The 10,946-nt window shown below is 42.5% G+C and overlaps 1 protein-coding gene across 2 annotated transcripts in view; it reads right to left on the minus strand.

The window, feature by feature from the left end:
* Positions 1–10,946, minus strand: part of Ppp2r2b (protein phosphatase 2 regulatory subunit Bbeta) — a 407,624-nt gene that overhangs the window by 97,435 nt on the left and 299,243 nt on the right. The gene's annotated exons all lie outside the window — the stretch shown is intronic.

Here is a 10,946-nt window from a genome sequence, read left to right on the forward strand (position 1 = left end):
TTTCCTGGTCTTAGTTCTCAGTCTTAAGTTAGTACCCATGTTTTCAGGTCATTCTTTGGGGGGGGGGAAGGATAAGCTTTGCTAATTAAAATAGTACCTTAGAACATACTTTCCATTTAACACACATAGAGGGAGGTGAACAAATGTGGTTATGGCCCAATAGGAGGCAAGCTAGGAGCTACCTTCGTCCTGTTTCTGCTCTACATTTCTCATCTAACCTAGACTTGATTTCTGTTTCGTTGACAGTGTCTTGGGAAACTGAATCCCTTTGCTCTAGTGTCCACACTGGTTTTTAACTTCAATCTGATGTTAGTTTTCCTTTCACAGGAAACTACAAGTAGAAGTGTCCCACAGTTCGATTTCCTTAGGATCATGTCCCAAATACCTTGCTAGTTAATTAAAAGTGTGGCAAACGACAGAGTTAACTGACGGTCTGCTCTTGTCCTCCAAGCTTAATAATGGAGATAGTGTGCGATGTAGGGATTCTTCCTGGGTTATCCTTACCCAGTGCTTCTTCCTTGCCATCTTTCTACAGTCCATCTGAAGAGACTGGGAAGTCTGGATATTTCCCATCCCTGTTTGTAGTCGGGTCACTGAGACCTGACCAATGAGATAAACAGACCTGTTCATGGGGTAGAAGAACTGCAAGGAAGGACTGAAGATTCTGATGGAAGGTTATTTTTTAAATTTATTTTTACTATTTAATCATATGTGAGTGCATGTGTGCATATGTGCATGTGTGTGTGTGTGTGTATCTGTATGTGTGTATATGCATGTGAGTTCAGATGCCCACAGAAGTCAGAGACATCAGATTCCCATGGGGATAGAATTATAGGTGGCTGTGACCTGCCCAATATGGATGCTGGGAGCTAAACTTCAGTCCTTTTCAAGAGCAGTACACATTCCTAATGGCGAAACCATCTCTCCAGCCTCCTGGGGGAAAGTTTTACTCTTGGGTTTCACTCGCATGTTCTTGTGATATAAGTGTTTTGTCTTCTTGTGATTACATATGTTCATCTATATGTGGGTGGCATCTATAATGTGATGTAGGATAACAAAGGAGGACTTTGTTGGTGACAAAAACACCAACAAACCCTGGTGACAGCTGGAGAAACAGGACAATATTTTTAATGACAAGTGATCAGCTAAGACCTTACTCAGGATAGCTATGTCTGAACTTGTACCCATGCTAGCAGAATGACTTCCCTATTATTTGAATCTAAAACTATTCTTGTTGGCTTCTTTTTTGTAGGGATGAAGAAAAAAACCTTGGATGTGACTATATCCTGGCCCTAAAAAGCATGCCCTTAAGCACACTGTTCTGTCAGTGGCTTCCTCCCAGGACAAGGCCAGATTATTAATGCATGCTGAACTGGACAAACATGGCTCCTTCCTTGCCTCCAATTCGCCTTCTTCCTGCTCTCATGTGCACAGATTTATCTCTTTCTACCACATAACCAGTTCTCCTTTCCACTTGCTTAATTAGCGATATGGAGTGGCTTGTGTCCTCTTTCCCACAGGTTATGGAGGGGCTGCCTTATTTTTCAACCACACAAATACAAAAGCAGTCTCCTGTGAGAGAATGCCTACTCCAGTCTACACACAGCATCCATTATAAAATTACGCCTTCCAAGGGAGCCACGCCCTCCTCAGGAGTTTTGCTTTCTCTGCTCGCAGGCAGGGAGGCTCGTCATGCTTGCTGAGCTGTGAAAATCCAGATGGTAGGAGGAGGTAAGTCATGAGCTCTGTTTTGTTCCCATTAAAAGACACACAGCTTCCTGGGATGACCAGATATCCAGCCTGTGAGGTAACACAGGCACGTGTGGGCTGACGGAAAAGGAGGCTTCCCTACAGATGGAACGATACGTCCCCACAGGGTAGTGGGGTCTTCACAACGACAAGTCTCTAAATGTAGAAAACTGCAATGGGAAAGTGATAGCTGTCCAGACTTGCCTGAGAGCCTGTGTAGGGAAAGGTAGAAGGTGTTGCCCATCTGTCACCTACTCGTCCGAAACATGGAGTGATAATGAACTACTCAGGTGATGCAAACCCTGCTGATCTTTCAGATCAACAATGCAGGGCATCATTAGATCATCCAAATAAGGCAGGACATCTGAAGCTGTCCCTGTTGGAGCTTCAGGTCAAAGAGAGAAAGAATGGTAGGTAGTTCCTAGTTAGGTACTGTGCCCACCCAAACACACTTATAATGACATCTGATTGGCATATTTTCAGTCAGAAATTGTGGTATGCCAGATGCTCTGAAGTCAGTAAGACAAGATGTCCATTCCATGAAAGTTAAAAATTCCCTATTTGAGAGTGTTTCACATATCACTTTTCCAGGGAAACAGTGTGACTTCTCCCAAGGCCAGGCTAGCTCCCTTTAATTTGCAACCTCATTGCCCCCCTTTACTTCCTCTTCATCAGTTATCATCTCTCATCATTAGCACTCATTAAAGTGGTATTGGGAACATTTGAATGGCTCTCTCATGCACTGAACTATAAACTCCAGAAGGAACCCTCAGTGTCTAGTTGAATGTCTCAGCATTGGACAGATGCCCCTCAGTGTTTTGTTCTTTGGTGGATTGAGAAGGGAGAGCCGATATTGAAGTAGACCGTCACAAAGAGACCAAAATAAAAAATAAGAAATAAAAAAATCTCCAAGCAAAGTAACAAAGAAACACTGGATGGATGCACAAAGAATTTTCTTAAGGTGTGCAGTTCCCTGAGAGCTCTTACTTGGAACAATGAATGGTGACTACAGAACCAGGTAGATGGATCAGTGAAGAACAGGGTCCTGTGACTCACAGGCAGAGAAAACACATAATTAGGGAAGAAAGGGAACCAAGGTAGAGTGACCTTTGAGAGGACAGGGAGGTAATGATGAGACAGGTTGTGAATTCTGAGCTTATGGATGAGATATGAAAGAACTCTGACTAAGGAGAACGTATTATTTACATGCCATGCAGCTAGAGGAATAGGGATATACTCAAAAAATTTCCCAAAGCACAGGTGGTCCTTGAACTTGGGAATATTGCATTTAGAGCACTGAGAAGTCATGGTAGATTGAGACCTAGGAAAACATTGTCAGAGAGAGGCTATGGAGACAGATTTTTTTGGTAAAGTGCATACCACACAGACATGAAGTTCTGAGTTTGGATTCCTAGCACCCATGTGTGTTCCTTCAACCTCAGTGCTAAACTGTGGGCTGTGAACTGAGACAGGTGGATCTCCAGAGCTTGCTCTCCTGCCATTCTACCCAATAGGTGAGATCTAGGTTTAGTGAGAGACTGTGTTTTAGAAAGTGTGGTGAAGAGATTAAGGAAGACACCTCTCTCTCTCTCTCTCTCTCTCTCTCTCTCTCTCTCTCTCNCACACACACACACACACACACACACACTGTAAGGGGGAGAGGTTGTGCTAAGATGCTAGTAATGGAGAATTCTAGACCATAGATTATGAATCCCAGTCTTCACTTGAAAAGCAGTAAGAAGTTGCAGCTACAGCTTGAAGTGACACTCCCCTCCTCCTCTATATCCCTGCCTTCAAGAGATTTCTATTGTATACAGTAAGGGCAATTGAACATTAGGTCCACTACATTCCTTCTTAAATTACATATGGACTCAAGAAATGAATGAATAGTAAGAAATGAATTGGCGTTTCCTTCCCTAAACATGAAGTTTCTATGGCAACATAAAGGCACAGTGGCTGCTAATTTACATGCCATTGAAGTAAGGTGGTTTTTCAATGGTCAAGTATGCTAACAACATTTTGACAGATCAGTTGAAATTTTGCTGTCTTTGTTCCTGACTAGAAGTTGAAGTGTTTTGAAGACTATGATAAAAATATTATTCTACTTCAGTTAACATTTTTTTCAACCTTAAAAACAAGACCAGACACACAGAGTAAACAGGAAGACAGAATGAATAGTGGCAATTTCACACCAGTGGGAAACCTTTAATGAACATTCATAAGGAAAGCCATTGTCATAGACACGTCTTGCTTTTCTCTCTCCATTCACAACTAGAAACTTTGAAAACACTTTGTATTTCAGTTTCCAAAAAGTCAAATGCAACTCACACAGATTATTTAACAGTGGAAAATATTAAACAGAAAAATCAAGAAAGAATCAATGTTAATACATTCATTCATTAATCCATCCATTAATTTGCCATCCATCTAGCCATCCAATAGATTTTTAAATGCACAAGTCTGTGTCAAGTACTCTTTCAGGCACTGAGATAAGTCAGTTTAAAATAAAATAAAACAAAATAAAACAATCTGTCCACATAGAGCTCATGTTCTAGTTGTGGGGAAAAGACAACAGCTAATAGACACAACAAATAATATTTTATATTGTGTTCTGTGAGGATCAAATGGGAGAGTAGCAGAGTTGAACAATGTTGAGATTGGAGAGAGGGCTGTAACTCAGATAGGGATGCATCACAGACCTCATGAGGTAGCCTGAGGTAGGCGAGGGGTTTCCAGATTGAGGGGACAGGGAGAGATGCTAAGAATGAGCAAGCATATGTCAAAGCATAAGGGTAACCACTTCAGGGCAAAGAAGGAGAAAATGAAGGAGGAACACCGGGAAGTCAGATGGTGCCACGTTCTTGCACAACACAGCAAACACTTTGGCTTGGATTGAGTGAAATGGCCAGAACAGCACAATATACTTGGAGGCCACCAAATGGCACGTTTAAAAGTAGTTAAAACAAAATTTTAATGGGGTCCCACCCTTAGACAAAGAACTACATGCAACTATCTGATGCTGAGGGGGGGGGAGCGTTAGTATTTCCCAGGGGTGAGCTCCCTGATTGGTTATCTAATAGCAACCGGCCATCTCTGTTACATACACACAAGCAACACCAAATAGGCACGACAGGTTGTATCTATATGTTTATGCATATATAATGTGTGTATGTAGTAACAATTATAATGAAAGAGTGGTCATCAATTTGAGAGGGAATGAAGGGGAATGAGAAGAGTTCAAGGGATGGTGCAGAGAAGGGGCTGGAATAAAGAAAAAGAAGGGGGAAATGATGTAATCATTTTTATTAAAAACTTAAAAACTATTTTGTCATATACATTTTACTATAAAGCAAAATGGAAGGCTGTTGGGGAATAGTCAATAAAGGAGCAGTTGATTTTTATGCTAATCAGTTTGAGGCTGTGAGGCTGTGTGTGGAGGGGTGCCATAGAGAATGGCATAGATAACCCAGGGGGAAGGGGGAGGCGCTCTGGTCAAGGCAGCTGCTGTGGAATCAGAGAGAAGCCACGGTCTGCATTCATGCTGAGGGTAACGTGTTGGAATTTGCTGAAGAACTGACATCAGGAATGTTTTCATGGTCTCTGCCCTTAGAGTTGTCATACTGGAGGTTTGAATTTTAAGGATGAAGCAGACTTCTGCAAGATGAGCAGATGTTCAGTTCCATGCATAGGAAATGTGAGAGTTTCTAAATCGAGCTGCTGTGTGGGCTGCTTGAAATAGGGTCTGGAGTTCAGGGATTCTGAGATCATTAGCATTCAGACAGCGTTTAATAGCACAAGATGGTACGAGATCTCAAGGAGAGTGCTTATTGAAAGAAAAGACAGAACCTTCAGGCATTCATCTCCAAGAAGATGAGGAAAGGGGCTGGAGAGATGTCCCAGCAGCTAAGAACACTGCACACATGTACTGCACATACATACATGCCTCTAAACATAAAACAAAATGAATAAACATTTTTAAAAAGTTGGCGGAAAGCTTGGTGTCCTGACTGAGGAGTGACATGTGGAGCATGTCACGTTGTCTAGTACTGCTGATAGGCAAGGGAAAAGGCTTAAACACACCTTTGCAGTAAGACTGTAACAATCACATTTAACTTGGACAAGCGTAACTTCTGTGGACCTGCAGAAATGTATTTAAAAGAGACCAGATGGAGAGAAATTCAAGGTGTTAGCTATGAGTAAATATTTCAAAGATTATGCTATACAGAATGACAAAGAAATAAGCGTGTGTGTGTGTGTGTGTGTGTGTGTGTGTGTGTTCGTATGTTCCATGAACACAGTAGTTCATATCTGAGGACTTCTCTAGTATGTATGAGATCTTGGGTTTTATCCCTAGGGCAGCACAGGAAGGCAGAAGGTCAGGGAGGGATGAAAGGAGGATAGTAAAGGAATTTATAATATTCCCAAAATGATAGCGAGCTTATATGTCAGCTAGAAAGTTGCGACAGCTGTGGAGAAATGAAGAAACAGGGTGGAATTGCTCTATGAACACAGAAATGAACTCGTGCAGGAACACATCTTACCCAGGACCTGTCACCACTAACACTTGAAGGAACATCTGTATAGGCTCCATTCCTACCCAATGCCAAAAGACAGATAGTAACAAAAAAGTTATTGAAACCTTGTATGCACATAAGCCTTAACGGGACTCTCAGGTCATTTAGCCTTGTACTTAATGTCACCAAACTCCACATTTGAAGATGATGGAAATGGCATACTTTATGACATATGTGTATCTCACCAACTTAAGAACAAAAGTGGAAGGCAGCCGGAGGGTACTAAGTTTCTACCACGCTTGGGCAATTCAGAGATCCTCATGCAGCTGTGAGGAAAGCAAAACCCTATTGTTCTTTTGCTTCACCCTCCCTTCTCTCCTCTCGCACCTTTCTTTTCTTTTGAAGCCAGGCACAGAAAGGGCTCTATTCTTTCAGCTACCAGCCTGCCTGCCAAGCAGAAGGCTGCTCACCTATGCACACTGAAGTGATGTGCCATTAACCATGAGATCCCTTCCACGTGGGCACTCTGACCTGCTCACGGCGCTTGCTTTCCCCACTGTCCCTATCGCATGAAAACAAGTCAGTCAGAAGTGGAGAGAATGCCCTGCTCACTCATCCTTGACCTGTGTGAGCTTTATAGACATTTGCCAACGGCCAGACCAGGGTGATGGTGCCAAGAACAGTCCAGGCAACTTCTGTATGTGTCTTCCAGGAAGTCTGTCCTTAATAGAGACTCTGGCTGCACACTCCTTACTGTGCTGTGTCTACAGGGGAAGGACTGTTATTGTCATGAAGAAGACTAACAGAAATTAATGAGCTATTGACTTAGCTCCAAGCACATTCAGTCTTAGGGAGATGCCGCTATTGCAGATTAGAGAGGCAGACTTACTCTCTGGAAATGTCTTTTACTGAACTGCTTTATTAGATTCCAGGCACAAAACTAGACCCCCCTGTGGGTACCCCCTCCTTGAAGGTCTGTTTCCAACCTCATCCAGTGAATACAGAGGCTGTGCTTCGGGTTTTCTGTTAAGGCAGTCATTTAATTAACAGGACAATTCCTTGACCTTAAGATCTTTCTCCATTGTTCAGCTAGAGAAATGGTAGCCCAGATGGGTCGAATAACTTGTCCCAGTTTAGAAGATTAACGACTAGCTGAGATCTGAACCCAAATGTAGTTCCCGAACCTGCTTTTGTGTCAAAACATGGTTTTAGTCTGTAGTTGGGGCCATCCTGGAACTCACTATGTAGTGTAGAATGGCTTCAAACTCAGGGCAGTCCTCCTGCCTCAGCATCTGGAGTTCTGGAATTGAGCCAGTGCACCTTTTTATCACTATTGCATATGTATATGAATACATGTATGTATGTATGTATGTATGTATGTATGTATGTATGCATGTATGTATGTATGTGAATGAGTATGGCCATGGCTGTATGTAGAGGGAAAATGACAACTTTCCCTCTACTATGTGAGACCTAGGGACTGAAGTCAGGTTTTCAGGACTGGCAGCAAGTACCCCTACTTTCTGAGCCATCTCCCTGGCCCATTTTGTTTTATGTATTTCAAATAGTTAGAAATTGCATATTCATTTATTTTGTGCTTTTGCATGCCTGCATGTGCCTGTGTGTATCTGTGTGGGCACACATGTATAGCATAAGTTTTGGAGGCCAGAGGACAACTTGCAGAATTTGGGTCACAGGGATCACATGGGTCACAGGGATCAAATTCAGGTTGTCAGGCTTGGTGGCCGGCACTTTTACTCACTGAGCCATCTTACAGGCCTGCCAAAACCCTAATTTCTCAGTCATAGTGTGAATGTGTGTGTGTGTGTGTGTGTGTGTGTGTGTGCGCGTGCGCGCGTGTGTGCGTACGCACACATATATGTATGAATTGTCAGAAAACCCTTTGAGCCAGAACTGTATGTTTTACTTATTATAGGGAGGATGTGTCTTCTGGGCTCAGCCTAACATCATCTTTGTCAACACCTGATATTTTAGTCGCGGTCAGTCCTTCACCCACTCTAGACACTCATGCTTTTGGCAGACCAAGTCTCTCTACATTCCATTTTCCCAAGATTTGAGAATTAGTATCTTCTAGAAATAAAGCAAAATGGTTTCCTTTAAAAGTTGGCTAACCTAGTGGGCACCCTCCTATTTGAGTATGGCACATTTAAATTGGGCTATGGTACAAATGCCAATAGATAGCTTCAGTCTATGGAGGATATATGTTATCTCCCTAACTATGGTATGAGTTCTCTGAGGACAGAATCATATCTGTTTCTTTGACATCTCGTAGCCTCTCTCCTGGTACTTAGGCTCTTACATCGTGCACAGCAAACATGATGTGGCTAGTTCACAGCTGGCAGGTTAGGATGCTCACAGGGGACAACTGCTGTTTGTAGAATGCATATGCCAGCTTACTTGCCTAGAGCTTGTTATTTCCAGTGTCCATGGCTGTAGCATCTTGGTCTTCGAAACTTCTAAAATAAAACTGGTTTTTGAGAAACCAAGCAGTAATTTTTTTTTTCAGAAGTAGTACCTCAAACACAGTAAATGGGTAGAGAATGGAAATCACACCAAGTTTCCATTTTCCCGTTATCTGTTTTTAGGGAATTTCTCATCTATGGATTCCTCCGACCCGAGTCTTGGCCTTTGGAGAGAATGGGAAGGCAAAGGGCTCAGAGAATCCGACTGCTAAGAAATGAGGCAGCAAAATTCCTCCATTCCCATGCTCCAGTTAGCTTGTTAACCATGACTGTGATGTGTTTATTATGTTCTGAAAGTTCTTGGGAAGAAATAAAATGTCAGTGTCTAACCTGGCAACAGAAAGAATCAAAGCATTAAGCACTAAAGGTACTTCAGTACTGGCTATGCTCTCAAGTACACCTCTTGCTTCTTCAACAGAATGGAAACTAATAGTAGAACATCCTAGACCCCATTCTACAGAAGCCCTGAACTTCCATAAACCTTTGGTCATTTAATGGTGCGGCAATGTCGTAGAATTACATGGCCTTTGGATACCTCTTCTCACTCTATTCTGGCCCTGCACTTGACTGCAGGACCCCATAAAAATACTTTGTCTCCGTCTACTTTGGGGTGTTCAAACCTGCTGCCATCCTCTGCCTAGAGTACCCCCTTCCTTTGCTAGCATCTCTTCAGTTTTGAAGGTTCTCACTTAAATGGCCCCTCCTGAGAGCAGCCATTTCTGACAGTACCTTTCGAAGCTACTCTGCATGACCCCTCACAAGAACCCCATGCTTTTCCTGGGATCTGGCGATTTATATTTGTATGGGTGTTGTTACTATCTGTTCTGTAGACTGTGTAGTCAATCAGGGAAGAGATCATAGCTGATGTTTCACCACGGGTATTCCTTGCCCAGCTTAATGTCTCACAAGTAGCAGAGATAAAAATCAATGTTCACTGGAAGCATTGATTCTTGGGCTACTCATTAATCTCAATGATACCTGTTACTTGTGTCCTAGGCTCATGTCTTCTAATACTGTACACAAATAGGAACACACACACACACACACACACACACACACACACACACACACACATACAATAGGTACATCAGACCCAATGAATTATTAAAATGTAAAATATCACAATTTTACATGTACCTCATTCTCTTCAATGAGGTACACTCAGCTATGTGCACCCATTATGAGGTGTACACTCACTCTTGGGATATTTCATTCCTAGAGCTTGTCCAAAACAGTCTCCACTCGTTCAGGAAGAAGGACATTAGAACCCCAGAGGCTGAGTGGGAGAGATCTTTCTATGCCAAGCAAGTCTGATCAGGTGCCCTCCTTCAAGAAAGTAACATCTAATTGGCCTGCTGGATGGTGGAGAAGGAATTTATAGATTGGACAGTTTATTAGTGGAGGAGCTAGCTTCGGAGGCCTGCTGGCTGTTCACCCCACATGTCTGGAGTTAGCAGGATGACACAGTGAAGGCTAGCTGAGAGACAGCTGTCAGTGATCAATAATGGCAGAAAGGGCAGTTACCTAGAGGCATCAACCACGCCAAGTTTAAAAAAGGGCAGTTACCTAGAGGCATCAACCATGCCCAGTTTAAGTGATAGCTTCAGTGTTTACCTGCTGGATAGTTTATAAGACAGAGAGGTTGTCATCTAATACATGTACATGTGGTCTGTGATGTGTGTGTATGTGTGTGTGTGTGTGTGTGTGTGTGTGTGTAGAAAGCACTTGGAGTGGTACAAGATACAATTTAGCTCTGCCATTTGTAAGTGATATGTCTTTAGAAAAGTTGCTTGAGGTCTCTGAACATCATTGTGTTTAAAATGTGAAGGATGAGATTAATAGTAGGACTCCTTTTGTGGGGTCTGGTGAGGGGTGAGAGGAGTAAGGAGCAGAGAAGGACATGTTGCAGATTTTCAGTAACTGTGACCATGTCTTGTTATTTTTCCTAGTGCAATCCCTTCCTGGGACTCAGAAAAGGCAGTGCAAGGCTCCACATAGTAGGACTACCAAAGCCACTTAGAGTAGATAGGGCAAATCTCATCACCAGTTATTTTATTGTTTTATTCAATAACATTGCAGAATTGCAGAGCTAGCTCACACAGTCTCCAAGTTTTTAAAACAGGTTGTCAACATTTAAAAATGACAAAGTTTTATTTGTAAAACTCCAGATATTATATTCTCCCTCTCTCTTCTCTCTCTC

This window comes from Mus pahari, chromosome 15, assembly GCF_900095145.1.
Source record: "Mus pahari chromosome 15, PAHARI_EIJ_v1.1, whole genome shotgun sequence".
NCBI classification, from domain to species: domain Eukaryota; kingdom Metazoa; phylum Chordata; class Mammalia; order Rodentia; family Muridae; genus Mus; species Mus pahari.